The sequence below is a fragment of the Macrotis lagotis genome, chromosome X (assembly GCF_037893015.1).
Source record: "Macrotis lagotis isolate mMagLag1 chromosome X, bilby.v1.9.chrom.fasta, whole genome shotgun sequence".
In the NCBI taxonomy this organism is placed as follows: domain Eukaryota; kingdom Metazoa; phylum Chordata; class Mammalia; order Peramelemorphia; family Peramelidae; genus Macrotis; species Macrotis lagotis.
This window is the reverse complement of record NC_133666.1, coordinates 407,002,120-407,014,713: the sequence shown is the minus strand read 5'-3', so window position 1 is coordinate 407,014,713 and position 12,594 is coordinate 407,002,120. Positions and strand designations below refer to the sequence as shown.

The 12,594-nt window shown below is 37.7% G+C and overlaps 1 pseudogene; it reads left to right on the top strand.

The window, feature by feature from the left end:
- Nucleotides 1-9,388: 9,388 nt before the first annotated feature.
- LOC141501032 (phosphoglycerate mutase 1-like) lies at nt 9,389-10,191 on the top strand (annotated as a pseudogene).
- Nucleotides 10,192-12,594: the final 2,403 nt, after the last annotated feature.

The following is a 12,594-nucleotide window of genomic DNA, read 5'->3' as shown; positions in this document are numbered from 1 at the left end:
CCAAGACCACACAGCTGGTAAGTGTTAAATATCTGAGGCCATATTTGAACTTCCTTCCTCAGGACTAAAAGGAGAGCTCTATCTACTGTACAACCCTCTTGGTCATTATTTGGACCCTGATTGACTTAGAGTGAATGTAAATAGCAACTATTTCTGTTTTGGCCAGAAACCCTGAGGGTTTTCCCCTCTAAGACAGATTAAAACAAAAACTATACAAAATGAATTGATGCTGAGTGAGATGAGCAGAACCAGAAGAACATTGTATACCCTAACAGCAACATGGTGGTGATGATCATCCTTAATGGACTTGTTCATTCCATCACTGCAACAATCAGGCACACTTTTGGGTATCTACAATGGAGAATACCATCTATATCCAGAGAAAGAATTGTGGAGTTAGAACAAAGACAAAAGACTATTATCTTTAATTAAAAAAACACCTGTTATCTTATTATGTAATTTTGCTATCTCTTATACTTTATTTTTATCCTTAAGGATTTGATTTCTCCCTTATCACATTCTACTTAAATTAAATGTATACCATGGAAACAATGGATAGACTAACAGACTGCCTTCTATGGGGGGAGGGAGGGAGGGAAGCAAGATTAAGGGGAAAATTGTAAAATTCAAAATAAATAAAATATTTCTTTTATAAAAAACTATGCAAAAAAGGTATTCCTTGCTTGATTTTTTTTTCTCATCTATATTAATCACCAAGAAATCCTGAGGGTCTTGCCCTCCAGTTTGATTTTTTTTTTGACTAAGTAAAAATGGTCATTCATGGTATCTTTGCCTCATCTATCTCTTCCCTAGCTTTAATCACTGAATGGATTCAATAAAACCAAGCTCAGTCAATCTGAGCTTAAAAAAGTCACGGTCTCCCGCCACATCCAGGACCATCTCCAGTCGTCCTGATTTATATTTGGCCACTGGACTCAGATGACTCTAGAGTAGAAAGTGAGGCTGACTTTGTACAGCACCTCCTTCACTTAAATTCAATTTACTTTCATGTCATGGCAACCCTTCTTTGATGTCCTCCTCTCTTCTTCAAAATCAAAGGACAAATAACAACATCTTTCCCCTAAAACTTAAGATTCCTTTAGATTTCCTTATTTAACTGTTGAAGGCATCACCATTCTTCAGGCCTTCTGAGTTTGTAACCTTGGCAGAAAGCTGGGAATTAATTTTTATACCAAGTGTCTCTGATAAAGGTCTTATTTCTCAAATACAGAGAGAAATAAGTAAAATTTACAAGAATACATTATTCCCCAATTGGTATGAGGTAGTTTTCAGATCAAGAAATCAAAGCTATCTATAGTCATATTCAAATGCTCTAAATCACTATTGATTAAAAAGAATACAAGATGTTAAAAAACTGGCACACCAATGCATTGTTGATGGAGTTGTGAAGTAGTCAAACCACTGTATAGAGGAGTTTAGAACTATGCCCAAAGAGTAATCAACCTGTATATACCCTTTGATCCAGCAATATCACTACTAAATCTGTATCCCAAAGAGATGGAAAAATAAGGAAAAGAACCTACATGTACAAAAATATTTATAGTAGCTCTTTGTGGTGACAAGGAATTGGAAATTGAGGGAATGCCCATCAATTGCGGAATGGCTGAGCAATTTGTGATAAATGAAAGTAATGGAATATTATTGTGCTGTAAGAAATAACAAGCAAGGTGATTTCATAAAAACCTGGAAAGACTTAGAAGAACTAATTGCAAAGTGCAGTGAGCAGAACCAGAACATTGCATCCAACAGTATTATGATGATCAACTATGAATCACTTAGTTATTCTCAGCAATACAGTGATCCTAGACAATTCCAAAGGATTCATGATGAAAAATGCTAAACAAAAACCAGAAAAAGAACTGGTGATGATCAAAGCATACTATTTTTACTTTCTTTTTTTTTCATGGTTTTTATCTTTTGGTCTTATTCTTATTTCACAACATGACTAATAGGGAAATATGTTTTATGTGGTTACACATATATAACCTAAGTCAACTTGTTTTAGGAAGAGTCAATGAGGGAGGAAAAAAAATATGAAACTCAAATTTTTTTAAATGTTTAATGTTAAAATTTGTCTTTATATGTAACTGGAAAAAATAAAATACTATTTTAAAAAAAACAATGAAAGAAAAAATAATTTGACCAGAGAGAGGCCTATTAGTTCCAAAATAAATGTAATACGGTTAAGTTTTACTATAATGAACTCCAAATGATTTTCTAATTTTTTGCATTGGCAATTTGTTACATTGGCATCTTCCTCTATTCCTTTCTAGCACTTACTTCACATATTCAGCTTGTCATGTCTTAAACTTTTCTACCTTCAGAACATTTCTCTACACTCACATAACTAACACACTGGTCCAGACTTACAACACATCATGTTTTACTCCATATATTAGTTGCTGATTGGTCTCTCAGTAGCCATACATGTTTGTCTAAGGCAGAGCAACTGTGGTTTGGTGACTTGCTGTTAAAATTCTCCTTCTAAATCTCTGAATTTTTCCTTTACCATTTTCTTTACATTGCATTAAACTAATCCTATTCCCTGTTCTAGCCCATAAAGCCCAGTCAAAGTCCTGGATAGGGTCCTTTAACTTGATTATATTCATCCCATTGTGTATCTGGATGCTCCCAAAATTCACACAGTTGCCCAGTGAGACTGAACTGGGCACAGGGGCCAACATTCATCCTATCCTCCCAAATTGTGAATAATAAACTTTTGTTTCCCCTCTAGTGTTCAGTTTCCTTTTAATATAAACTACCAAATAGTCTCCTTGCCCTGAACAAGACTCTTCCCTATTCTGATCCATCCTTTAATTTGGAACTGTCCAACCTTACTCTTAAAAATTTTTTATTGAAATAATAGACAGGGCGGCTAGGTGGCATAGTGGATAAAGCACTGGCCCTGGAGTCAGGAGTCCCTGGGTTCAAATCCGGTCTCAGACACTTAATAATTACCTAGCTGTGTGGCCTTGGGCAAGCCACTTAACCCCATTTGCCTTGCAAAAACCTAAAAAAAAAGAAAAGAAAAGAAATAATAGACAAATACATCATGATTTGCCGTTTTAGTGAGAGTTCTGCAATAGCTTTGATTCATTTACTGAGGCATTTAGTAAACCCATAGGGGGCATAAAATCGTACATTTTGGACAGTTCTGCTCTAATTAATAATAAAAGTATTTTCCCTAAAGAGCATATATGGCCATGCAATGTTGATCATGTCATCCCCTTTCTTTTTCTTTTTTTTAAAAAATTTATTTATTTAAGACAATGGGGTTAAGATGACTTGCCCAAGGTCACACAGCTAGGCAATTATTGTCTTGGGTTGGATTTGAACACAAGTTCTCCGAACTCCAGGGCTGGTGCTCTATCCACTGCTCTTCCTAGCTGTCCCCACCACTACTCTTTCAATAACTCAAATGTCCTGGTTATCTCTAGGATCAAATATAAAATCCTTTGGCCTTTAAACCGTTCATAATCTAGCCCCTTGCTACTTTTCATTCACTTCTCTCCTTCTGTTCTATAATTCAGGGACGTGATTTTCTTCCCATGGGTCTGGCATTTTCACTGATGTCCTCCATACCCAGATACTCTTTCTTCTTACTCTTAATCCTTAGCTTACTACAAGACTAAGTTCAAATTCTACCTTCTATAGGAGGTCTTTTTCGAGCTCTCCAATACTTCCATTGCCAGCATCTTCATTTTCAGATTATTTTCTGTGTACACTCTATAGGTTTTGTATGTATTAAGTTGCTTGTTGATCCTCCCATGTGAATATAGGTAGGGGTTTGGTTTTACCTTTTCTGGTATCCCTGATACTAACAGTGACAGGCAAATAATTGTGTTTAACAGTACTTGTCTGAATGAATGAGTGAGTGGCTGAGTGAGTAAATGAAATAAGGGGGCCCTTATTAAGATGGGACAAATGTTTATTTTCTAATTGATATTTGACCTATATGAAAAAAAATCAGTAATCAGTGCAACCATAGAGATTGAGACAGAGAGATAGACAGAATCAGTAGTACAAAGAAAGAACCTCTTAGCATTTGTGTCAGATAGATTTGACCTTTAATATCATAATCATCAACTTTGGTACCTGAAACAAGAAGCATGAAACATGCCTTCAAATCAGTTTTGTAATCTATAATGGTAAAATTCAAGAATTAATTAAGAAAATTCAGTTGAACAATTAGGGGAAATAGTTAACTGTAGTGGCTTCTATGTGCTAAAGGACTTGCTTGTGTTTTAGTTTTTTTGACTTCTAAATTTCAGTGCCTAGGAGCAAGGCTCTGCTTGCCCTGCCCTAGTTATAGCTCAGTTTAATACATTGCTTATGTAAGATACAAAATTTCTAATAATGAGGTTTTAGAATACAATCAGTTCCTGGGAACCAGGACATCCTCATGACAGCTCAGCATTGTTGAGCTAGTTTTGAGAAGAAAGCAAATGATAAGAGTCACAAAACAGATATGGTACAAGTAACTGCTCTACTCACTAAACCAAAGCATGATATTTAAGTTTTCCTTTATTAATGGGCTTTAGTATGTTGATCTTCATCTGGGCGACCACTGGCCTTGTAATCCCTACTACTTCCTTCCCTTCACCCCTAATAAGACTTTGCTTTCAGTTCTGAGGGAGTATTAAGCCACCAGCTAAATTATTTCAGAATTCTGGCAGGCTATAATTCTCAGTTAGCCAAGTCCTGCACTTTGACCAAAGCTTTATTTTCCCTTTCTGGAGAAACTCCCCCCCCAAAACAAAACAAAACCTTTCTGATGCACTGATATTCTTCATTGCATTTCTGCATTGATTTTAGGAATGTACCAAGTGAGCTTTACATATAAAATCTATAGTATGAGAACAGACAAATGAACTCACCCTACTTTTTTTAAAGTTCTCACACAGAAAAAGAAAGTTCTCCAGTCTCAGGTGCAGGAACAGAATTTTCCATCCTGGATTAGGTCATTTTTCCATCAAGACCAATCTCCTGCTTCACTGACACAAAGTTAATGATGGTGAAATGCTTTGAAAATAGAAAGTGTTACAGAAGTAGTCAGTAGTAATGAGGCTGCTGAATAGTAGGCTATTGGCATGAAGCCATAGCTCATAAAGAGGGTAGGTTTTTTTTAAGAGTAGTTGAAAATCTTGAGAAGACAAAGTATTTAAAGATTAACTTCCTGCTTTTCGCAATGCTTGTGATTTAAACAACTGAAAAACCCTAGAAGTATTAAGAGTTAGAGAGTATCCAGAACAGGCTGACCCTATGTTTCTTATGAATTTATTATGTGGAAATATTTCTAAGGAATAACTCTGCAGGGGTTAGTAGAACAGGTCATACATGCCTCGGGCCCTCTACTCCCTGAGGCCCTATACTTTGAACTGTTTATACCACAATATCTCAGAACTGGAGGAAAACTAAGAGGCCATCTTATCTAAGCCATGTCTGAAGAAGAATCCTCTTTGCAAAATCCAGAAAAATGGACATCTGTTTTTTTCTTGAAGAACATTAGTGGCAGGGACCCCAAAACCTTCCTTAGTAATCTTAGTTCCAGTCTCAACATGAAAGTGAATCTGCTCAGCAATGATCTCTCTCTTTTTAAAAGCTAAGTTTTTATGGATTTTTTTTAAAACAACATCACTGGTATTCATTCCCCTCACCTTTCCAAAGATCCATTCCCTATAAAAAAATAGTATTTTTTAAGAAAAAAAAAGAATCAGCACAATTGATCAATCCACTGAATATGTGAAATGTGTAATACCTCTGTAAAAGGGAAAGTTGCAAGCATCCCCTCATCTTTTTTTTGACCCATGTTTATTCTTTATAGTATTGCAGCATTCACTGTTCATTTGTGTGTGTATGTAGTTGTTTTTGATATCTGCATTGTTATAATCAATTTGTAAACCAAATAGCACAATGACTAGAGTGCTTGGTCTGGAGTCAAGAAGACTGAATTCAAATCTGATCTTAGACACTTGCTAGCTGTTTGACCTTGATCAAGTCACTTAATCCTGTTTGCCTCAGTTTCCTCATCTGTAAAATGATTTGAAAAAGGAAATGGCAAACCACTCCAGTATCTTTGCCAAGAAAAATCCAGTGGAATCACAAATGACTCAACAACTAAAAATCTTTATATATGTTGTTTTCTTGACCATACTTATTTCACTTTGTATCAGTTCATATAGATCTTTCCATGATACACTGTATTCATTACATTAAACATCTTTAAAGCACAGTAATGTTCCTTTATACTTACCTACCACAAACAAAAACAAGTTGTTTTTCAACTGATGAGCATTTACTTTGATTCTAATTCTTAGCTATCACAAAAAGGTCTGCTATAAATATTTAGGAATATATGGGGACTTTCTTATCAATGACTTGAGATATAAGTCTTGTAATAGAATCTTGAAACCATATGATATGAACATTTTAGTTGCTTAATTGCTTTCTAAAATTGTTGTGACAATTCACAGCTCCACTAAAAAATGCATCAATACACATCCCCTCCAACATTGACTTTTGACCTTTTTTTAACCAAATTTTGCAGGGTGTGAGGTAAAACCTTAGCCTTGTTTTGATTTATATTTCCTCTTATTAATAGTGATTTTAATCATTCTTTCATGCACTTGTTAAGACTTTTCAATTCTTGGGGTGGCTAGGTGGCGCAGTAGATAAAACACCAGCCCTGGAGTCAGGAGTACCTGGGTTCAAATCCGGTCTCAAACACTTAATAATTACCTAGCTGTGTGGCCTTGGGCAAGCAACTTAACCCCATCTGCCTTGCAAAACCTAAAAAAAAAAGACTTCAATTCTTCTTTTGAGATCTATTTACTCATATCCTTTGAGCACTTTTCAATGAGGAACAGCTATTGGTCAGATTCATATGTGCACCTACATTTATATGTTAATTGTTTGTATATCTTGGATGTCAAACCCTTAGCAGAGAAATTTTATAGAAAGGTTCCGCCACCCCATTCCACTTCTCTTCTTATCAGAGGTACATTAATATATTAATATAATATAATTAATAAATAAATTATATATAATTATATATAATAAATAAATTAATATATTAATATAATATAATATACATTAATATAATATACTATCTGTATAAGTTTTACAGTTTCATACGATCAAATTTATTTTTTATCATTTATAATTATCTCTATTTCTTGTTTGGTTAAGAATATACCTCCTACCCATACCTGAGAAGTGAGCTGTTTCACTTCTGATTTTTTTAAAAAATAGTATAATCTTTAATATTAGTGTCATATCTATTTAGAATGTATTGGGGAAGATGGTGTTAGGTGTTGATCAAAGTCTAATTTCTACCAGGTTGTTTCACAGTTTTTTTCAGCAGCTTTTCTCAAAAAAAGAGTCCCCCCCCCAGGTAATTTATATTTCCTCCTTTATCAGATATTAGGTTATTGATTTCCATTGTTTAATACCTCCCTTGCCTTATCTGTTCCATTGATCTTTCTCTTTATTTTTTTAACCAATACCGATGGTTTATATAAATGTTGCTTTATATTACAATTTGAGTTCTGGAAGTACTATCATTTCCTCTTTGTCACTATCTCATTTCATCATTTCCTTTGATGTTCTTCCAAACAATCCTTTTTTTTTTCATTGTACTAACCTCCTCTCAGTTTCCAAAGTTTATCACCTTGGCATTATCCTTCACTATTCAGTGAACTGTTGTTAGATCTTTTCATTTTCATTTGACCTTGATCAAGTCACTTAATCCTTAATTACAATATCTCTAATATCCAATCCTTCTTTCCACATATTTAGTCATCACCTTAATACATACCCTCAGCAACTCTCTCTCTTAGGTTATTGCAAAAGCCTCCTAATTTGGTCTTCCTTCCTTATTTCTCCTTATTCATTTCATCCTACACACTACTACTAAACTAATTTTTCTCAAACATGAATCTATGCGACTATTATTTAATCAATGCCAGTGGCTTTCTATTGCCTCTAAGAGAAAACACAAGTCCCTGTTAACCTTTTAAAACCCTACAAAAACTGCCTCTGACCTATTTTACCAGCCTTATTGGACATTATTCTCTCTCTTCTACTTCTATGATCCAGCCAAACTTTCCTTCTCTCTGTTGCTCACAGAAGATGATCAACCTCCTATTTCTGAGCATTTGTATTAACCATCTTCTTTGCCTACAATATACTCCTTCTTTATCTCTACCTCATAGAGTACCTCTTTTACTTGCAACTGAGGTACCAGCTTCTACTTAGGTAGCTAGATGGAGAGTTGAACTTGGAATTAAAAAACCTAAGTTCAAATATTTTTTAATCTTGTGATCTATGCAAGTCACTTCACTTACTACTATGTTGCAGTTTCTCATTTGTAAAGTGAGGTAATAATGGCACCTACTCCATAGGGTTGTTGAGAGAATCAAGTGAAATAATATGCAAACCACATTGTAAATCTAAAGATACAATTTCACCTTTGCTGATTTCCCCAACTACTAGTGCCCTCCCTTCCAAATAACTCATTTAATTATTTTGAATATATTTGTATTTATTAATTTTATATTTATGTCATATATATTTATATATACTTGTTGCTGTGTGAGGAGCAAGAAAACAAAGATGTTTTCATTGTTTGTACTTGTATTACCAATGCCTATCACAGTTCCTGGAATATAACCTGTGCTTAATAAAATACTAACGTAACCCCAGCCCCCCCCCCCCCCAACTCATACTGTGATGCTGAGTGTTGTGTACTAGGAGGGAAGTATGATTCCGGAAAGTCTCAGAGGCTCCTGAGCCTATGGAAGGTAGAGACTTCATTTAAAAAAAAAGAGAGAGGAGGAACTGAAGAAGACAAGCAAGAGTCAAGAAGTAAACTTTTTTTAGTTGCTTTTCTTTTGGGGGGAGGGGGGAGATTGGCTTTTGTGGGACAATGGGCTAAGTGACTTGCCCAAAGTATCAAATGTCTGAGGTCAAATTTGAACTTAGGCCCTCCAGGGCCAGTGATCTATCCACTGATCCATAGCAGTCCTCATGATGCAAACTTTTGAATGATAGATGAAAGTCTGCCCAGAATCAAAGGCATGAAGAAATCAGTTCATGTTCTTTGATAGCCAGTGACCTGCAATCTTAGAAACTGCAAAGAGTGAATTCGCTGGGTAAGATCCTTCTCCTCTTTGGTTGACCTGAGATTTTATTTCTCTCTTATAGATCTCATTTAATGGTGTATTCTTTCCTCTACTCTTATCTGTATAGCTTCCTCAATTTCTCTTTGGTGTTTGCTTGGATAAATGGCTTTGCTCTCTATCCAAGACTGCTTTCGAGTGCGCGCCCGCCGGCCCGCCCATCCGCCGGTGTCTGGCCTCCGCCCCCCATGGCCACCTCCAAGCTGGTGCTGATCTGGCACGGAGAGAGCGCCCGGGACCTGGAGAACCGCTTCAGCGGCTGGTACGACGCCGAGCCTCTCCGGGCACGAGGAGGCCAAGCGCGGCGGCCAGGCGCTGCGAGATGCTGGTGATGAATTTGATATCTGCTTCACCTCTGTCCAGAAGAGAGCAATTCGTACCCTTCGGACAATACTAGATGCCATTGACCCGATGCGGTTGCCGGTTGTGAGGACTTGGCGCCCAATGAGCGGCCCTATGGGGGTCTGGCAGGCCTCAGCCAAGCAGCGACAGGGGCTAAGCATGGTGAGGCCCAGGTGAAGATCTGGCGGCGGTCCTTGACATCCCTCCACCTCCAATGGAGCCTGACCACCCCGTCTACAGCAACATCAGGCAGAACCTTCGCTGTGCAGATCTTACTGAGGCTCAGCTGCCCTCCTGGGAGAGCTTGAAAGACACCATTGCTCGGGCTCTACCCTTCTGGAATGAGGAAATCGTCCCTCAGATCAAGGAGGGAAAACGGGTTCTGAATGCAGCCCACGGCAATAGTCTTCGAGGGATTGTCAAGCATCTTGAGAGTCTGTCTGAAGAAGCAATCACGGAGCTGAATCTGCCCACTGGCATTCCCATCGTGTATGAGTTAGACAAGAATCTGAAACCCATCAAACCGATGCGGTTCCTTGGAGATGAAGAGACCGTTCGCAAAGCCATGGAGGCTGTGGCAGCCCAGGGCAAGGCCAAGAAGTGAAAGTAGGCTGTCAGTACCGCAGGAGCCAGGTCCTTCCCTTCTCACTTTCTCCACCACTCGTCTCTCCCCTGCCTGTTCCACCCACTGACCATCACTTTAGGAATCACAACACATAGCTGCAGGTGGGGGACCGATGGTTCCTTTTCTCATTTTCTTCCTTCCTATTTCAGACCAATTCCTTTCTCTCCTGTTGCCCCTCCCTTCAACCACTTTAGTCAAAATGCCTCCTGGGTCGTTTGGCTCATTAAGGACCTGGTTAGGGATGGGGACCTAGTAAGAAATGACCAAAATGGGGAGTTGAAAGAAGCAATTGTTTCAGTTATTCCTATGAGCCAATTGTGCCAGCAGGGCAGCCCTCTCCGGCTGTTGTAGGAAGCTGCCTATAACCCAGGTGGTCATTTAACGAATCATTAAAGTCTTGTTTACCCTCCCTAATTCAAGAAAATTTAATCTGGGAGGTTGATCATGTCTTAATATTTACTCTATGCATTTGCTTTCACAAAAAGCCCCTTTCAGACTAGTTATTAGTGACTTTTGAAATTAAACTGTCCCACTTGGTCATCATCAGACATCTCAAGCGGCATCAGAGGAGAGTTCCTGGATTTCTAAGGGGTGAAGAAATACATCCCACTGTGTGTTTTACAACCCCTGCTCTGTTCTGTGGAAGTGAAATGCCCCTAGATTATGTTGAAATATGTCTCAGTGTCCCATTGCCTTCCACCTCATGTCCAGCCACCTGGGTCTTCATCAGTTTTAGCATTAACTGTACGAACCTCTTCCCCCTTCCCCTTTTTGTTGTTCACTATAATAAAGGAGTGACATGCAATAAAAAAAAAGACTGCTTTCTATATACCAAACATTTGGGAGAGGAAGTTAAGTTGAAGAGAGAAAGCAATTATTAGCCTCTTTGAGCAGGGAAAATGATTTTTATTCTGAATTTCTTAAAGAGAGCATTGTTTTCCCAGACTAAAAATATTGGTGGTGTAAATATAATGCTATATGATCTATAAATTTTATAATTCTAGTTGAATACTCCTTAGAGTATTTCTTGGATTAAGAAATGAATTCCCATGCAAGGCTCTCTTCTTCTAACATAGATGGGAGATAGAGTGGTTGAGATCCTGGATCAGATACCTTTCTATTAATGCCAAACACTCACAGGGACTATGCATTGGTATATTAGATGGCCATCTACTACATTATACTTCTTGATGAATTGATTAGCTTGAAGAACTCCAATGGAGAGGAACCCACTACTTCCGCAGGCAGATCATACTACTTCTAACTTGTCTCTTTGCAGCTCCTCTTCTTCCACCTGGGGCCAAGTAGGTCAGATTGAATCACTCTTCCATGTGAAATCCCACTATACTTGAAGATAGGTATCATGTCTTTATTAGAGCTTCTCTTCCCTAGGCAAAATTCCTTCACTTGAGCTTAGTTGACACAGATCTGAGGTCATTCAATGTTCTGCACGACCTCCTCTGGATATTTTTTAATATTATCATCATTGTCTTTTATACGATATGATGACTTAAACAGAATATACATTCCAGATTTGCTCTGACCAGAGGAAAATACAGAAGGATAGTCACCTCCCTAGATTCAGATACAATGCCTAAAACTGTGTTAGTTTTTTCTTTACACCTTGCTTGCTTTTCTAAACATTGTCGGGAGGGATCAGAGAGAGGACTTTACCTTTCAAGGGAATAACCATTCATTTATTTTGCAAGGTTTTGAGTTTTATATTTTTCTTCCCTCCTCCCCAGCCCTTTCCTTCCCCCTCCTCAAAAGAAAGCAATCCAACATAGAATCTACATGTGCAGTCATGCTAAACATAGATCCATTTAATCATACAACTAATTCTTCTTAAACTATGGGACAGGAAGGCTAATTCAAAAGGGGAAGTCCATTTGCTTGCCTACTTCTAGTCAAGTCAAATTATCAAGTACTTATCAAACACCTATTATGTGCTAGGAACTATGCCAAGTATTAAAGATTTGAAGAAAGGAAAAACAAAAGAGTTCCTCTCCCCCATCCCCACTCCAAAGAGCCCACAATCTAATGCGTGAGGACCACATACAGAGAAATATGTAATTCTTAAAAAAATTAGACTGTGTCTCTCTATCTTGCTTAGTTGGAAGTGCAGTGGTCACTCGTGGGCTAAATTCCTCTGCTGATGGACATGGGAGTTTTAACCTATTGCATTTCTGACAGGGCCCTCCTCTCCTCTTAGGATTCCTGATGTTGTACTATGTACTATGTACAAACAAGATATATACAGGACATATTAGAGGTAATGTCAAAGGGAAGGCACTAACATTAAAGAAGATCAGGAAAGACTTTTTACAGAAGTTGAGATTGCAGTTGAGACCTGAAGAAAGCCAGAAAAGTTAGGCGACCAAGATGAGGAGGGAGGGCATTACTAGCATGAAGGACAGCCACTGAAAG